The sequence below is a fragment of the Thermobia domestica genome, chromosome 2 (assembly GCF_964235325.1).
Source record: "Thermobia domestica chromosome 2, izTheDome1.hap1.1, whole genome shotgun sequence".
Lineage (NCBI taxonomy): Eukaryota > Metazoa > Arthropoda > Insecta > Zygentoma > Lepismatidae > Thermobia > Thermobia domestica.
This window is the reverse complement of record NC_137455.1, coordinates 6,397,277-6,415,887: the sequence shown is the minus strand read 5'-3', so window position 1 is coordinate 6,415,887 and position 18,611 is coordinate 6,397,277. Positions and strand designations below refer to the sequence as shown.

The 18,611-nt window shown below is 36.7% G+C and overlaps 1 protein-coding gene across 2 annotated transcripts in view; it reads right to left on the bottom strand.

The window, feature by feature from the left end:
- Window positions 1–18,611, bottom strand: part of peb (zinc finger protein pebbled) — a 266,979-nt gene that overhangs the window by 165,408 nt on the left and 82,960 nt on the right. The window contains exon 1 of one of the 2 annotated variants that reach the window (XM_081738272.1): window positions 8,404–9,012. The exons of the other annotated variant lie outside the window; for it this stretch is intronic. The gene's annotated coding sequence lies outside the window, so the exon portion shown is untranslated. Of the gene's footprint in view, window positions 1–8,403; window positions 9,013–18,611 lie in introns of those variants that run through there. 2 annotated transcript variants of the gene reach the window in all.

The window sequence follows — 18,611 nt, the reverse complement described above, 5'->3', positions numbered from 1 at the left end:
CCTTGCACTAGCCACTAGAACAAGATTCTTCCACAGGCTTTTGTATTTTTTTAAACAAAAAAAAAAAAAGCAACTTGAAAAAGATGTAAAACAAATACGAGATAAAACCACAGCATTAAAAAAATTATTACTAAGAACAGACGGGGAAATCTTTATATTTCGGGTATAATTATTAGCCCTCGATTATTTTGTTTAGCATTTAGTTCACTGTAGCAAAACTACTGATGATTTTCTGGTTACCAAAAAATTAATAGTCCGTCGTGTTTCGAGATCGGCCAAGTATTAAAATTTAAAAAAAATCTTCAACATCACATGTTTATACTTTGAAAGTTAAATGAGAGATGATTTTGGAAAAATTGGTAGAATGAGAACATTAAAAAAAAAAAAAAAAAAACAAAGGAAAATTAAAAGCTACATGATGTTGCCCACTAAAAATTCCCAAGAGCTGGGATCGAACCAGGGATCTCTTAGAATAACATTATCTATGATTGTGGTAAGTTGAATTTCATTATCTCCTTTCACTTATGAATAATAAGCAAACGAAAAATGGTAAATTTTGTATTATTTTTAGTATGTCAGGATCTTAAGGTTCATTTTTTTAAAAAATAATAACCAACATAAATAAAAAACTTGGTTACAGTTTCTACAAGTTTCCAGAGTTATTGAGAGCAGAGCTTTAATGCGTGTGGGAGGATATTCCGAAGATGTTGGTCATCGCTAATATAAACCAGTTCCCATTTCATGAATTTTTTCCCCGATAATTAGCAGCAGGGTAAAATCTACGATATGGATCAGACTCCGTTTTCCCAAGTTCTGCATTCCTTTTCATGCACTCTTCCGACATGCAATTTAGATTTGGCACCTAAGCGTGTTCAATAGAAAAAAGTTGCGCATTTTCTCCTTGCAACACATGATCTTAAGGGAATGCCTGGATAATACCCTGAAACTAAATCAATACTAATCTTATTACAATTAAAAAAAATTACAATTATTAGCTCGTAGAAAACATAGTTTTAACCCTTAACGGTTCACTACCTTTTCTGTCTGCTTCCGGCACTGCTTGCAAAACATATCCACAGACTACTTCCTTCCCGTGTAAAATTCACCAAAGTTGTCACCAGGGGGCAATAGCTGTTCTACCATCGCGGAAAGTATGTACACAAATAACCACAACAAATAATATTGGAAAATAATATTCTTCAATTGCAGTAGGCAAGATCAAAAAATGTGTAGCCAAATGGTAACGAAAACTCGTTAAGGGTTAATCTACAAGGTTGCAGATTTTTTCTTTCGAATCAAACTTTACCAGAACCGAAAACCAAAAGTTCGATGCAACTCCCTTAATTATTTCTTCCAAATACTGTTCCTTATCTAGATTTAGCCTGGGAGGCAAACCAATTTCTACTTAATAATAATAATAATAATAATAATAATAACGGAATAGAGCTCCTTCATAGCTAAGGGTTAGCGTTTGCATTTTCAGCGACAAGACCTTGGTACGAATCCCGGTGAGAGCTAATGTGGTTCGGATTCATGTCAAACGTTGGGTCCACATCTTTTGTTAACCTCGGTACGTGACGTTTGGGCGCCGCCGTTTGGGCACTGGACGTTTGGGCGCGAAGCCATTTGGGCGCCAGACGTTTGGGCGCGAGTTAAAGAGTCGTTATGTTAGGCGCTGAGTACTAAGTTCGAATCAAAATATCACAAGGTGTCTACTGTAGTGGAAGTCCTTGAATTATACTGGATTTTGTTTTACATACTAGAAATACTGGAATTTCAAAATTATAAAAACTGAATTAACAATTAAATTTTGTAAATTTAAGTTTCAACGAAAGTTAAGTGTGCTTTTTATTTGATAACTTTTCAAGCCAAATGTAAGTCGACCAGACTACATATGACTGCATTACATACATAGTGAGCCTATTCCATTAAAAAACTTAAAGCAGGCCTTCTACTGTAGTTACGCAATAAGTGTGAATGTCAAACACATTTCTAGTGGCTAAATGACCAATATATGTACACTTAACTATTATTTTTCACTTTGAAATCGTTGGTTTTTTTTTCCTTTCGCCACTTTAATGCAGATTAAATGCTTACAATGGGACGAAAAAAATGTGTGTTAAGTTTTGATTTTTATATTGGAATGTTAATTTAAAAAAAAGTGATACCAGAAATACGGCATACTACAGTTCCTAAACTCAATGTGTTAGACATCCTGTATGCGAAATATGTCTTAGACACCATGTATGCAAAATATCTTTCCCCCAACTCGATTAGGATATAGGATTTTTAGATTTCTGGGCTCTCGGCATCTAAGGCCATTTAGCCCGTCACGTTTGAGGGAGCACACTATCCGGGGAAAGGGAAGGAAGAAAGGATTGGGGAAGGAAGGAAGCGGCCTGGACCTATAAATTAGGTACCATCCCGACATTTGCCTGATGTGAATGAAGAAAACCGTGGAAAACCTCATTCAGGGTGGCTGGCCTGAAAGAGCGTGTTACACTTTTTCGACCGAGTGCCCCCACCGGGAATCGAACCCGGGACCGATCGCACCGAAGGCGAGTGTGTTAGCGACTACGCTGAAATCTTTTATTGGTAGTTCTTTATTGGACTTAAGGAAGAGAAGAATTTGGCAAACGTAATACGAAAGAAAACAAATTTTAATATTCATAAATATGTAATTATTAACTTTCTTTTTAAAAAAATACAAAAATTAAAGCAATATGTTTTATTTAACATTAAGAAAATTATTAACAGTTCGTCTGATTCCTTCATTTCCTAGCTTTCTTATATATTACAAAAATTAGATCAACATTAGATCAGAAGTACAAGAATCGTGAACAAGCGAAAAATCAATCCATGACTAGGTTAGGCAACAAATGCCACAAACGCATTAAACTATTTAATTTAGATGAATAAAATAAGATAGAGATAGAAAATATACAGATAAATGAGGTGAGATAAAGATAGAAGTGTAGGAAATGTATATATCTTGATTGGCGCTTAGTTTTCAGTGCCTAGCTTACTTTATATGTCGTAATTGTGATTTTTACTATGTACCTCGCGCCCAAACGTCTGGCGCCTAAACGACTTTGCGCCCAAACGGCAGCGCCCAAATGTCCTGTCCCGGGGGTGACGAGGTCCTAGGTTCGATCTCAGCTCGCGCTAAGTGAACCTTTGTGGTGGACCAACACAGTGTTCGTGGGTTTCCTCGAGGTTCTCCCGTTTCCTCCCACTTTCTTCATTTCACCATTTCCCTTATTTCTCATTATCGCCGTCTCCTTTAGCCTAGTCGTAATAATCATCAGGCGTAAAACCTAAATGTTTAATTTCATTTTATCTTTTTAAAACTTCCGCTTTCAAGTCATCAATTTCTAAACTCAAATTTAAAAGTTGAATCTGGATTCGTGATTATTTGAACATTATTCCAAGTTCCAATTATATACAATATCCGTTGCTCACTTGCTCTCTCGAAGGGACCTTCTTCAAGAGCATATGTTCTTGTAAAATAACACATGGTGTCGTCGTGGAATCATCCATAATAATCTTTCGCGACAATTTGACCTTGGCTCTGGATACTCATTACTTTTTTTTTTTTTTTTAATTTTCGTTAATCCTCAACGTTGCTAATAATGAGAGGCAAATACCACTTCGCGAGTAGACAGTTAAGATTTTTTTTTTATTTTCATAGAAATAATGGATGCTTGGTTGAAACAATATAGGTATGTTTTCTTGCTAATAAATCCTATATTTAAAAGTTAATTTATGCACAAATAATTAATTGAGAACAGACCAACTGTTACACACACATATATCGTGATACTTTATAAAAATTCAAGTCAAAAATACCTTGAGTATTTCCGGCATACAAAACTATATCCGTTAAAATTATTTTCTTACCTTTTGTATACAAACTTATATTAGCTTTACGCCTCACAAAATGCCGCGTATCGATTAATCGAAGAGAACGTATATAAGGAATTCATCGCGGAACTCAGTATATGGGTTTCGAGGTGTATTAAGAAATAAGGAAGTTTTAGTTTACAATATTCAGTGGGAGCCGCGATGGGTCAGTGGAAGAGCGTTCAACTTGGGTGAATGGAGTTCTTAGTTCGATCCCAGCTCGTGCCAAGTGAGCTTTGTGGTGGACAAACACGGTATCCGTGGATTTTCTCGGGTTCTCCCCTTTCCTCCCACTTTCTTCATTTCACCATTTCATTAATTCCTCATCATCACCATCTCCTTTATCCGTCATATGATTTTTTTTTAAAAAAATCGTCAAGGAGGAAGACTGGCTCCCGGAATCGAATCACGGACTACCAGAATCAAAAAACAAAAAGAAAAAAGCTGATTATGTTAAATTCCCATCTGAGACGTTAATGAAAAATGTTTAACAAATCACGGTAAAAGAACGTGACAAAACGTATCTTTCTATAGTTAATCTTAACGCTGTACTAAAAAGGGCAGCAAACAGTTTTTTCTCATTACAGCACGAGTATTAAATTCAAAAGATGCAAATTGCTAACAGCTCAGAAAATACCTCAAAAGGGTTAGAAAAATATTTTGTCAAAGTCAATTAAGATCTTTTCAAAAACGTTTCATTTTTTTCCTTCTTAAACAAAAGAAATGTATTTTACAATACAATTAGAAATAACATCTCTCTTATCCCGCCAAACTTGTTATTTGAGATGAAAAGGTAAGGTGTGAATAAGACAAAAATGCGGCACCAAGTGTCTTTCTCAACTTCTTGTATTTGTTACACAGAAATATTTCTTATGCATAGATGGATATTTTTAAAAAGAAGGCTATATATATATATATATATATATATATATATATATATATATATATATATATATAGCCTTCTTTTTAAAAATATCCATCTATGCATATATATATATATATGGTTTAATCTTTACTAGATTTATATAGTATATTGAAAATGGGTCTTCAAGTACTTAAAAGTAATAACTTTCCTCTGGAAAGAAATCCATTAGATAAGTTTTCAAGTGTAATCAGTCCCCCCCCCCCCTGCCCAGGAAAAAGAGACCAATCAAGTTCTCGAATTCGAATTAATTTGAAATATTTTCCTTTAGTCCTGCACTAAAACCCTCGATTCAATCAATATAAAAGGAAGTAGTGGTTGGTTTCTATTGTTGTCCACTAATTTGTTTGATAATTTAATTCCAATAAATTAATGTTGTTGTTCTCAACCTTTTTTTGACTGACAATGCACTTATTTTTTTTTTTTTTAACTAATAATAACAATATACAGTATAATAGTGTAAACCTGGCGTTTCTATTAAGCAACTACCCTATGTAGTAGTGAGCTTTGTAGCTGCCGCTGAAGGCGTTAATGGGCGCAGTCCGTCTCAAGAATTGATTTTTAATTATCTATTAAATGTGTAATGATTTTAAATTCTAAAATTTTGAGACATATCGTATGGGATTTCGTGTCCCACCAGTTGGAAATCACTGTGTTAATGTATACGATCAACATCAAAATAATAATACAGCAAGTGTGTGAAATCGTAACAGTCAAAATTTGATTTTTGGTATAGCGTCCATTTTAGTATTGAGGCTATATGAGACGTGGAGCTACAGCTTAACGTGGAATCCGAGCCACATGAGCTCCCGCCGGGAATTGAACCCGGTCTCTCACGCCAATGGCACGTACGCTAACCGCTTACCTACAAAGCAGCTCGGGTGAGATATAGGATTGGTACGTTTCGACATAGGAAGTTCACATATTCGAATATCTATAATTATTAAAGTATATAAGGCGAGTAGTTCACCCATTAATTACATATGAATTGCCATACTTAATTTGCAAACACCTGATAACACTTCAATAACTTATTTGTGAGTGGGAAGGTGATTTTTTTCTTAATATTAAGTTAGAGGAAGTCTCTCGAACCTTCCAGGATTTCAAACCTGTGATACATTCAAAATATGTGTATCACATGTAGAGTCATACTAGAGTAACTTGTTTAGTTTATTTGCGTATCTATATCATATACCGTGGTGGACAACATCGTTTCCGTAGGCTTTCTCGGATTACTCTCGCGTTTCCTCCCACTTTCTCATTCCACTAATTCGTCCATCATCAATCACTTGCTTTAATTGTCGTTTCTGTTAGCCTAAAGGGCATAATCGTGGGACGTTAAACTAGAAGATTTCATTTTGATTCCATATACACTGTACTACTGTTATTAAAATAAATAAATGAATAAAAACATTTCCCCAAAAAATGCTTAAAATACCTACCAACAAATTAAACAAAACAGCTAAATCGACAAAAATAATTCTTGTTCTTAAGTGACAGTTAAAAGAAACAAAAGGGTTGGGAAATATATCTTTTATTTAAGGGAAAAATAAACTTTCGTTATAAGTAATTTTCTAACCATATCATCTGCATTCCAATTAGTTCATAACTGGAAATTTTAAAGTTTATAATTTGCAACGTAAGAATCCCCACTCAAGTTTTCCCCTGTTATGTGGACAAAATATACAAGATAGGACACGTGTCATGAACTATATCATTAATTTTCTTTGCATTGGGGAGAAAAAGTATTTATTACAAAATTCATTTATTAGGGAGTCGTATAGTGTGTACAGGTAGGAATCAAATACACAGTCACCCATGGCTCAATAGTTCGTTACATGATACATGTTGCCTGAAAAATTAAGTCAGATCTTCGTTTCACTTATCCTGATTTCATCACAGAAAAACATACTTTTTCTCTCGAAAAATGGCTACATCGTTAGCGTAATTGGGTAAAAATAAAAGTGGAATTAGCATCGCATCTTTCAATATCTATTACATGAATTCTGCCCTTATGACCACGGTCAGATCTATTAAAATATCCGCAGAGGGAAATACCTACCTTACCTTTCCTGATTCAAATCATCATGTTGAGATGATGCTGTTCAGGTAACCACAATCATAGAAAAAAAAATGGTTGTTGAGAATCTCAACCACCCCTCTTTCCTAAAAATGAATTACACTTTTTTTTTTTTTTTTTTTTTTTTTAAGGAAGCTCTCAAAAATATACCTACGTGCTATAATAGTATTAGATCTTATCTTGATCTTCAAATTATAAAGGTTTCAATAACTTTTGATACTCAAGTTGCTCCTACATCTGACCATACTTTAGGGAACTTCCCATTTTCTTAACCAATCCTCAGAAACCATTAAATAAATAAAATTAAGAAGAACAGACAAAATATTAATATAAAAACATACAACTTCTTGAACAAAAAAGTAAAAAAAAAAAAGTACTTAAAAATAGCGATAACCAAGTTCTCACTTCCAGTTGGGGAATCCTGCCCACAATCGTCGGAAATTCCAGCGAAATTTCTGTCAGTAAAACAGAGCATAAGAATTTGTGTCCTTGGTTATAGTAATTTATGATATGATGAATGATCATAAACTTTTAAATTTAGAAAATGCAATGCATTCGAATGAGACAGATGCAACCATAATAACAAACATCATCATAGCAAACGTCGGAAACCGAATTTGTCGCCAGATATTTACGGATGGATGCCAACAAAACTCTGCAGACAGCTAAAACATCAAATGGGGCTCCAAGCAGTTGAGTGGTTAGACTGTCTTCTCTCATTGCGTGTGGTCTCGCGTTCAATTCCTGACAGTTGCAATTTTGCCGAATTAATACGTAAAACGTTCAACTTGAACGTAACAACTAGAGGGAAGTCAGTAAAGAACAAGATGATATTGTTTCACCAAAAAGTAGTTTCTGTATTGTGTTGCAGAACCCAAATTCTGACAGTATACAGGGATTGTATGACGATCTATTATATTAACATACATATACGTATATGGACAATGTGTAAGGTCCATCCTAAAAAGTAACAGCAAAGATGACATTAAAAGAAATATATTTGTTTAATTTTAAAAAGTGACACAGTTCAAAATCGTCAAAATTTGTTGAAGATTAGGACTGTTCCAGGTAAACAGGAGTGTGACACGATTACGAGAGGGGTGCAGCTTCATTTGCGATGTTTTTACACAAAACTGGGGAAACGGTGACCCAATGAAGCCTCTGGTACTTGGGGTTCCTGATTCGATCACCGACCAAGTAAGTTTTCGGTAGACAACACTGTGTCCCAGGTTGTGGGTTTTCTCGACGTTCCCGCTTCCTCCCACTTACTCATGCCACCAATTATTCTATCATTCAACGTCCTTCTGAGCCTAAAAGCGCATAATGGCGGGACGTTAAACTTTTAAAATCGTTAAGATTTTAATTTTATTTCACAGAAAACTCTCCTGGCGTTAAGCACCATTTAGAACATCGTACTTTAGTAAAGGTATTTTTGAGTTGTGTCACATTTTTGTATTAAAGGGCGATACAGCAGTTTTTAATGAATGTATGTACTTACCTGTCAATGAACAGAATCTGATTTATCAGAGAAAAACTGGCGTATCCATGTTGCTCTGAATGCGAAGATTCTCATGTCAAAACACTTGTCATTTGACGCCGGCCAAAGAGCACGAGAGAAGATAATAATGACACAGTAACAGCATCCGTTGACGGCACACGATCAGAATAAGTCAACTACATTGAACATCTCTTTCAATAAATCCTTCCTTGTCCAACAACAAGTTATACATGAAAAACACTTTATCTTCTTGTGTATAGCAGAAGAAGCACCACCTTGTCCTGTTGTGTGTCGCTCACTGTGTTCGGTAGCTGTTCCAAGACACGTGAACTCTTCCCCCCGGAGAAGAAAAAAAGTTGCAGTTCAACAAAATGGTCCTGGTGCATACACACTCTTTGACACTGCGTACAGAGAGATGTTTTTCACTCACTCACTCACGTACACACACACACACTTCCACATATGCTGCAGCTAAACAAGAGACAGTACGTTTGTTTGTCCGTCACAGTTTTCTCCCCCCTCTTTTCGATCCGTGTGCAATGATGCTTCTTTCGCGCTGGCCGACCGGCTACTATTCCACTCACCACTCCTGCTTCATCTCCCTTGCTGCCACCTGCCGGGGTCCAATCGAAGGCCGGGGGACGAGAGGGGAGGGGACGACACACAGGAAGCTAAGCGCAGGCAGGTAACACAGCAGAGGGGGAGGGGAAGAACGGCGCTCAAGATGAGTTGAGAAGCTAGCAGAAAACGGAGGGGAAATGGTAGTGGTGATGATCCAAAAAAGGAAAGAGTAACATCAACAGGAAATTAATTGTTTTAGCGGAAGGAAAAGAAAATAGCAGAGAGATAATAATTACGAAATCAAGGCGAGTTTTCATCATATAATCCAAATTTAAAGACACTGAGATACTTAATGAGGTTGAGAGTACGTTTGTCTGTAGTCAAGTGGCTAACCCGCATTTTTTTCTTTGTGTGTGATTCTAGGTTTGATTCCCGAAGAGGATACTGACCTCAGATTAAAGCACGAGTATTCTGTGAGTTTCGAGGCCGAGTGTGTCTGTGTCTATGCGCACGGTCCCGTGTTCGATTCCGTAGGGATATTTCCTTTAGTCACAACCCGGGTAGGTGTTCGGATTTCGTTTAAAGCAGTGTACTTCGTCTTACACACTTCTAGCGTTGGAAACCACGTTAAATTTACATCGATCACTCAATTTGATTTTTTTTTTTTTTTTTTTTTTTTTTTAAGATTTCGATTTCTGGGCTTTCGACATCTATAGCCATTTAGCTCGTCACGTATGAGGGATGACGCCCTTCGGTGATCACACTATCCGACAAAAGGGAAGGAAGGAAGCGGCATGGGACCTATAAGTTAGGTACCACCCCGGTATTTGCCTGGTGTGAATGAGGAAAACCTTTCAGGATGGCTAACCTGAAAAAGCGTTTTATGACCGAGTGCTCTCACCGAGAAAAGAACCCGAGACCGCTCGCATGAAGGCGAGAGCATTAGCGACTCAATTTTATTTTATTTGATTTATAGTTTAGCGTTCCTTTCAGCAGCGAGGCTACATGAGACGTGGACCTTCAACTTAACGTGAAATCAGAACCGCATGAGCTTCCACCGAGAATCGAATCCCGATCTCCCGCGCCAAAGTCGCGTAGCCACGAGCGTGCTTCAACCAATTGTACTCAGTGGTTTGAAAATCTTGCATAACAATATAGTTAGCGTAAACGTTTAGTGCGCCAAAAACCTGAGTTCGATTTCCGAGCAGAAGCTCATGTGGTTCGGATTCCACGAGTCATATAGCCTCGCTGCTGAACGAGACGCTAAAATCAAATTCAACCAACCAATCAAATAATGATTTGAATTAAACTTTAAACAAAAGGCTCTGCCTCAGATTGTCTTAAGACAGACGGAACCTGCAGAAATCGTATACCAGTACAAATGTAACTATCTCGCCTCCTATGGTTCATGAAGCATGCCTCCAACAAATAATAATAATAATAATAATAATAATAATAATAATAATAATAATAATAATAATAATAATAATAATAATAATAATAATAATAATAATTTTGCTGAAAGACAACACGCAGCTCAGTTGTAAAGCGCTCCGTGTCAGAGTTCTCTGGTTCGATTCCAGCTATGTGAATTTATTGTGGATAGTATCATGTCCTGGGTTTCTTCGACGTTCTCTCGCATTTTGCCACCAAATCTTTCATATTTATTCACTTCCATTAACCATCTGTCTCTTTTAGCCTACGGAGCATAATTGTGGGACGTTCCATTGAAATATTTCCTTTTTTCAGTGGCGTACTACTTTACACCATACACCCCCTTGTAAACACTGCTGTAGGAGTGTTTAATGCGTTTTCAGACAGTTGGAAGGAGGACAATGGCTCAATGATAGAGTGTTTACCTCTGGTGCTTGGGGTCGCTGGTTCGATTCCAGCCAAGTAACTTTGTAATCGACAACATCGTGAGTTTTCTCGGGGTACTCTCCTTTCCTCCCACTTTATCATTTCACCAAGTCTCCCATTATCATTCATTTGTTTTAATCACCATCTCCCTTAGCCTAAAAGGGCATAATAGGACGTTAAACTGAAATATTTTAATGTTATTCTTCCAGACAGTTGAATCGGAGAAGAAAGCGAGGTGGAATGGATAACATAGCTATTGTGCTGCCAAAATGTCTTGAGCCGTGGCAAAAATGCGAACTAAAGCTCACACCCTCACACACCCTCGTGTTGAGCCAATAAGGATTCAGCTGTTGCTAAGCGAGAGAAAGCGAGTGGGGTTCCTTCAGCCGATAGCAGCGCTTGCAAAGGAAGACTAGGGATCAAGTCAATGTGGTATAGGTATACCTGACCTAACCGCTATGAATTTTCCATAACAGGAATTTTGAAATCCAAGGGGTTTGTTGTGAAAATCCTTCATCAACATGACACCCTGTAGGAGATCACTGCAACTGCTGCTATAGACCCCCCCCCACACACAAAGGTAATTCAAATAAACAAATGAAGTCGTTGAGAAAGTGTGTTGAGAATGATACAGGACATAGTGCATTAAGGTATGTAGTGTTTATGAGTTCTGTAATTGGTTTCAGACTTTAGTGCCATCCTGTATCCACTTCAAAACTATCAATGAAAAAATAAAGTTGCACCAAGGAATATTGTATCAATCTTTTTTTTAAAAAAAATGTTGGGTTTAAAAAACACGGATCAATCAACACGAACGAATGAAGGTATTATCTAATTTATTAAGATGCTTAGTTTGTAGAGATCTTTTTCCTATTATTAAATATAAAAAAAAAATGCATTCACCTAGTATTTGTGTGATCCGAGTTCAATTCACCATAACAATCATGAAAATTCTCTTTAATCATGGTTAGAGTCCTTGCATTTCTCTTACATTCAATATTCTAGGCTCAATTTATGGAAACAATCAAAAACCAAACCGAACCACTTGGCGTAACAGCCCTTTGTGGGCTTGAGCCTCTCCAACGCCATCTCTTAGCGACCGGCTGAAGTAGTTCAGCTTAGTGACTAACACGTGGTCAGCACTAGGGGCGGCGATTAGGGAGAGGCAAGAGGGGCAGTTGCTCCCCATTTTTTGAAGTGACTTTTTGGAAATGTAAAGTTTTTGTAGGTGGTTCATAGAAAAAAAATGGTGTCATATCATATTTTCCGTTGCGTGAGTACATATTGGTTATTTGTCTTTCCGTGGAGTTAAGAAAGCTACAGGAATTGCATTTTTCATTGCAATTCAAAGCAATTAATATTGCAATTTCGTATTTCTTTAAATATCGTAACATATGCTTGTAGTTTTTATTGTCCTTCACCTTCTAAGAGTAATAACATACATGATGTGTGTGGAATTAAAAATATAATTTTTCATTAATCCTCGGTTTCAATATAACTTCTACGAAACAAGCCTCATTATTCATTACTATAATTAATATTATCCTTTCTATTTATTTCTTTTACAAATCTGTTATTAAATAACTTGACACAATTTTCCAGACAGAATTTTAAGATGTTCATGTGCAAGGAATCAAATCTCTTCTTACACTTTCGTTGTTTAAAGATACAAAAGGCTAGTACCTACTTGCGTTGCTCTTGTCAATTTACTTAATAAAATATGAAATACGATATACGGTATTTTAACTGAGAAAGATAGTATCCTATTAGTTATACGACCTTTCGTCAAACAAAGTGTTAGAAACAACCAGGCAAAATAACATTGATAGACAAATATTCAGATCATATCTTGCCCCCTCTCCCCACACACTTTTAACGTCCAATCGCCGCCACTGGTCAGCATTTTGCGTCGATCTGTTTCTAACAGGCATATGAGGAGCTTTTTAGCTGTCAGTCTTTTATTCACATGTCTCCCCAGTTTGCCTCACGACAGCAGGTGCACGTTGAAAATTGAAAAGCACATAAGGGGAATCGAACACAGGACCAGCCAGACGTGAATCCAACGTTCTAACTATTAGACTACAGTGTATTGTTTCTTGACATAATCTTAACAGTGACACAATACTATTTGTAGGCTGTAGACCTAGTATTTGTAGGCTATATATGCATACAAATATGATAAATTTAATCATGTGAAAGAAAAACGTAATAGTTACACAATACGAAAGCATTGCTGTTGTTTTGATTTTTTTTTAATCTGTTAGGTCAACCTTTCCCAACCTGGGGTCCGCAAGTCGATCTCAGGGGATCCCCAAGTTAATCTGAGAAAGGCACACACAGTAGTGAGAAATACAACATTTTAAGCGGAGACAGGTGGATCTTCGCTTAAAAGTTTCTTCGTTTGCTACCTGATGGGCAGGCTATTCTGGTTTAGTTTGGTTCATGTACTGGATTTATTTTTATATTTGCAACATCTTAGTCAAGGTGTAAGGGCCCAGGTTTGAAACCCAGGCCCATCTGATTACGGAGTAGGCATCATACCACTCTAACATGATTATACCACTGCTAAGAAAAACAGGGGTAGAAATATATATATATATATATATATATATATATATATATATATATATATATATATATATATATATATATATATATATATATATATATATATATATATATATATATATATATATATATATATATATAGGGGTAGAAATATATACTGCAAGGGGCCCTTCATATGTATTGTAGACTCTAAAGGGGGCCGCAGTGTGGAAAAGGTTGGAAAAGGTTGTGTTAGGTCCTTTAATATGCATTTCCCTAGTTTGAAATCTCATTTCCCTATTCTTTTATATAGTTTTCTCTCTGAGACGTGTAACAGTTTTTGTTTTTTTTTTTTAAAAAAAAAAAGAAAAGAAAAAGGAAATTTACAATGACACTCTCACGCTTGATTTGATTTTTGTTTCTTTTCTAAATTTTATCCACAAAATATCTTATAGTACTGGTTGTGGTGACATCTCGCGCGGAAACTTGGAAAAAAATTTCCTCTTTAACTGCTTTTTTTTAGTCAGTTCAATTCCACTCTGTTTTCCCAATTCGTCTTCCTTTATTTTTCATCGGATCTTTCTTACTTTTTCGTGTACTGTGTGTAAAAATAAACAGGAAAAGTCATGCGTCTGTTCGTAAAGCAAATGGGTTTCTTTGTTCTAATATTCTTATTTTCTTTGACCATAAAATGATAGAAAAGAAGTAAAAATAAGATAAAAATGATGAAGCCATGATGAGGCTGAAAACGTTCATGAATTGGTTCGTTGCACAAAATATCTGATCAAAGTTTTCTTTTTTTTAAAAAAAAAAACGAAAAAAAAAACAAGCGAGATTTTAAAGATCATCTGAAAGTATAACTTCCTTAGTTATGAATCGAACCACTTGGCGTAACAGCCCATTGTGGGTGTGAGCTGCTCCAACGCCATATGTTAGCGACGGCCAGGGAACACGCCCCGCCAAAGCTCATGTGGGCTCCCTATTGCATTTATGAATATACAATATTTAGCATAATTTGAATGCAATTTGTCTTAAAATCCTCATATATATACCTTCTGCATCCGAATGCCCCCCCCCCCTAAATTTAAAGAGAAATCGGCGCTCTTGACTACGTCCAGCCTGTCGATGATCACGCGTAGCCCTGTCTCTTACCAAGTGTATCAGGAAATTTCTACATCTCTGGTGGTCACCACGCCTTTTATTCACATGATTCCCCAGTTTGCCTCTCGACACTGGATGGAGGCCGAAAATTGGGAAACACCCGGCAGTGAATCTAACCCGGGACCACGCTGACATGTCTCCAACGCTCTGACCACTACACCACGGAGTCCCTTTCTTAGTTATAAGGTTTCTTAAAATAAAAGGGTTTAGATAAAAGATTAGCGTTTACACTTCTCACTCAGGATGACCCAGGTTCGTTTTCTGAGACTATCCTTCCTAACAGACTTTTCAGGATTTTTTCTTAGTTTCAGTAGAGTGATGGGATACTTCCACGGAATATACACTTTAGGCGATTTCCCAAAATTCTTTCCCATTTTTAATTGCTAGTTATTTACAATGTAAAATAGCTTCAAGCTGTAAACACTTTCTAGAAATTTCCAAATAGTTAACTCTATGGCCTATGGGATCCGCAGGTTCAATACAGTGTATTACGTTCACAAATGCATCATCGACTTCTGTGCTTAGCCAACTGGGTTCAGTTTCTTTTTTGTATTCCTATTTCTGCAAGATTCATCTAAATATTATCCTCCCATCTGCGCCTAGGTCTTCCTAATGGTCGTTTTCCGATTGGATTTCCAGTTAAAATTTCGAAAATGTTCCTACTTTCTTTCATCCTGGCTACATGACCTACTCATCTGAGGTTCCTACATTTGATGACCCCAACAATGTTTGGTAAACGATATGAATAATGCAGTTCTTTGTGAAATTTCCGCCATTCCCAATTCCCGTTCCTCTTGGGTCCGAATATTCGTCTTAGGATCCTGCTCTCAAATACTTTCAGTCTGTGTTCTTCCCTCAGAGTAAGCGGCTATGTTTCTCAATCATACAGCACAACAAGATTGATTATCTTTTTTTTTGGGGTGGGTGGGTGGGTGGGTATTTTAAGCTTCAAGTTCCTTGACAGAATTCACGAGAAAACTGAATAATAACACGAATTTCTTGCTATCAGTCGACATTTAATTTCTTCGTAAATATGATTTTCGTCTGCTAATATTGATCCTAGATATTTCAAAACATTAATTTTGCCAACAGTATTTTTTGATATTTTAACACATCCATGATTTTGAGTACCGTATCACTATCCCGACGAACTTCCATGTATTTAGTTTCCTCTGCATTTAGTTCTAAACCCATACCCCTGCAAGCGTGAGGCGTCAGACCTCTGCATTTCTTTCTATTGTTCTCCTATCATCCTCTATTAAATTTACATCAGCATATTCCATAACCCAATGAATACCATTCAACTCTAGGCCCTGGTTGCTATCTTTGATTTTCCTTATAGCGTATTCCAGAACGAAGTTAAATAATAATGGCGACAACGCATCTCCTTGTTTCAGGCCATTCTCGACGTGAAAGCTCTTGGACAAGAAGTTTCCTACCTGGACTTTACTTTGGGATTTCTTTAAACACATCTTAATTAATCAAACAAAGTAAATAAATAAATAAATAAGTAAATAAAAGATAAGTCCCACCAAAACAACTGACGGCATGATGTAGTTGAGTTGACTTAGGTTAGGCTAAGGATCGTGAAGCTAAACTTATTGGGGATTCGAACCTCTCTGGAGAACATAGAAGTTTTTAAATGTCCTGCAAGCTTTTGAGTTTGTGTTCCTGTCGTGTTGGATATAATAGAAAACTGAATCAGACTAATTGGAAGATGAAGACAAATGTCTCCGGAGGCCGAATTAAAAAAAAGAAAAAAAAATCGCTAGCACGCGTGCCTTTTGTGCACGGTATCAAGGCTTCGGTTTCCAGTGGGAAGGTCTTGAAATTTTAAATGCATTGCGTTAGGTTGGATTCCACTTCAAACTATAGGTTCAGGTCTCAAATAGCCTTGATACTGAAAAGGGAAGCTAAACTTTAACAGACAAACTAAACTTACTCAACCAGCTATCGCAGATTTTATCGAATTAATCTTTAAACGAAACCCAGTTCTGTTCAGGTTTTTAAAACTTAATTATGAAGAAACATTGTTAGAATCATCAATTCTAGAAGACTCAGGTGGACAGGCCATGTAGCCAGAATGTAAGTAAATAGGAACGCTTTCAAAGTTTTAACTGGAAATTCAATCTGCAAACAGCCATTAGGAAAACAGGCGCAGATGGGAGGACAACATTAAGGTGGATCTCGTAGAAGTAGGAATACAAAGCAGAAACTGGATCCAGTTGGCTAAGGATAGAATTCAATGGAGTGTTTTTGTGAATGCAGCATTTAACCTCGGGTTCCATAGGCCATATAGTTAGTCCAGGGCTTGATTAATCCATCTGGAGACCCGGGGCTAGAAACAAATATGTGGCCCCTGTTGACTTCACCTAATACATTGCTGTGAAAGCACAGTAGGAAAGTTAAGGGAATATGTTTCATATTTTTGGTTATATTTTATTTTATGACGATAATTGTATCTTCATGATTCTTTTCAGATAGCCAGTTGAGATTTTGAACAGGGTGGAGACCCTTGTCCACCTGAAGGTCCGGGGCTATAGCCCCACTAAGCCCCTCCTTTAATCCGGTTCTGAGTTAGTCTGTTTAGTTTTGGGGAAAATCTGGCCCTGATTTAGTCAATTTGTTTTTTGGGAAATAAATCAATAATATCATATTTATTAACTGAAGTTGAATCTATGTTCTTAATGGTGAGTCAATAAATGATGTACTACAGTGCCAGACAGGCTACGTTGGCTACTTGGCGATCGCCAAGAGCCCGAGACCCGAGGGGGCCCTCAGGGATCCTACGAGGCGCAGAGTCTGTAGGCCTTGGTCGAATTTTTGCGATCGCAATTCTTTCTTGAGTCTTCCTAACAAAAAGGTTCGGAAGCGTAAGTTCGTCTTTCCGAAAGAAATCTTCTCGCCACACCACACAGCACATCTCACCGGTGACCATGTCATACGTTTCAATTGGGAGGTTTAGGAACACCCTGCATACAGCCCGGACCTTGCACCTAGCAGCGATTTCCATCTCTTCGGACCAATAAAGAAGCATCTTCAACGACAATGCTTCAACACAGTGCAAGAGGCACAGGATGCAGTGAAAATCTGGTCGAACAGCCTTGACACGGATTTTTTCTATAGTGGCATTGATGTATTGGTCACCCGCTGGAACAAGTGTTTAGACAAATGTGGCAACTATGTGGAATGTTAGTTTTCAGTGTCATGTAACAGTATAGGCAACCGAGACATAAAGATTTCAAAAAAAAAAAAAAAAAAAAAAAAACATCGTTACTTTAACTTTTGATCCTACCTCATATATATATATATATATATATATATATATATATATATATATATATATATATATATATATATATATATATATATATATATATATATATGGGGGGGGGGGCTAGAAGGAGGCGCGCCAAGGGGCCTCAATTTGGCCAGTCTGACACTGATGTACTACTTTAAGCAGAGTAAGTTAAGAGCCACATTATGCTCTGCCAAGCATCAATTCTTCACGCATACAGAATAATCTATTGTAGGTTATTAATAAATCAAGAGCAAGAGGTATATTGGGACTCAAAATCCCCTAAATTTTTCAAGTTTTCACTACATGTAATTATATTTTAAATACGGGCGTCTCTGGTAGGGGGACGAGGGGGACGCGTACCCCTGCAATATTTTGAAGCACAAAATATTCATTTTTTCTAATGTAATTGAATTACTAACGACAGAATAACATGAATAATAATAATTATATTTATTTGGAATATAGTATTCACGCTGTAAAATGATTATAACAAAGTTGTTGATATTATCTCAGGGGTCCGTGAAGATAAGCAGAAAGGTAACAACAAATGGAATCGAAGATAATAAACAGGTTGGGCTAGGTAGTAACATTTAAATCACTTTATTTGTTGTCCCTCCAAATTTTACATGCCAGAGACGCCAGTATTTTTTTTAAACTCTGGTCTAAAACTAAGTTAGTTTAGTTAGTTTAGTTAGTTTTAAACTAAAACTAACTAATCTTTCTAACTGGCAAATACCCTTTCTCATTCTTTCAAGCTTTGTGGTATGGAAAAAGGAAC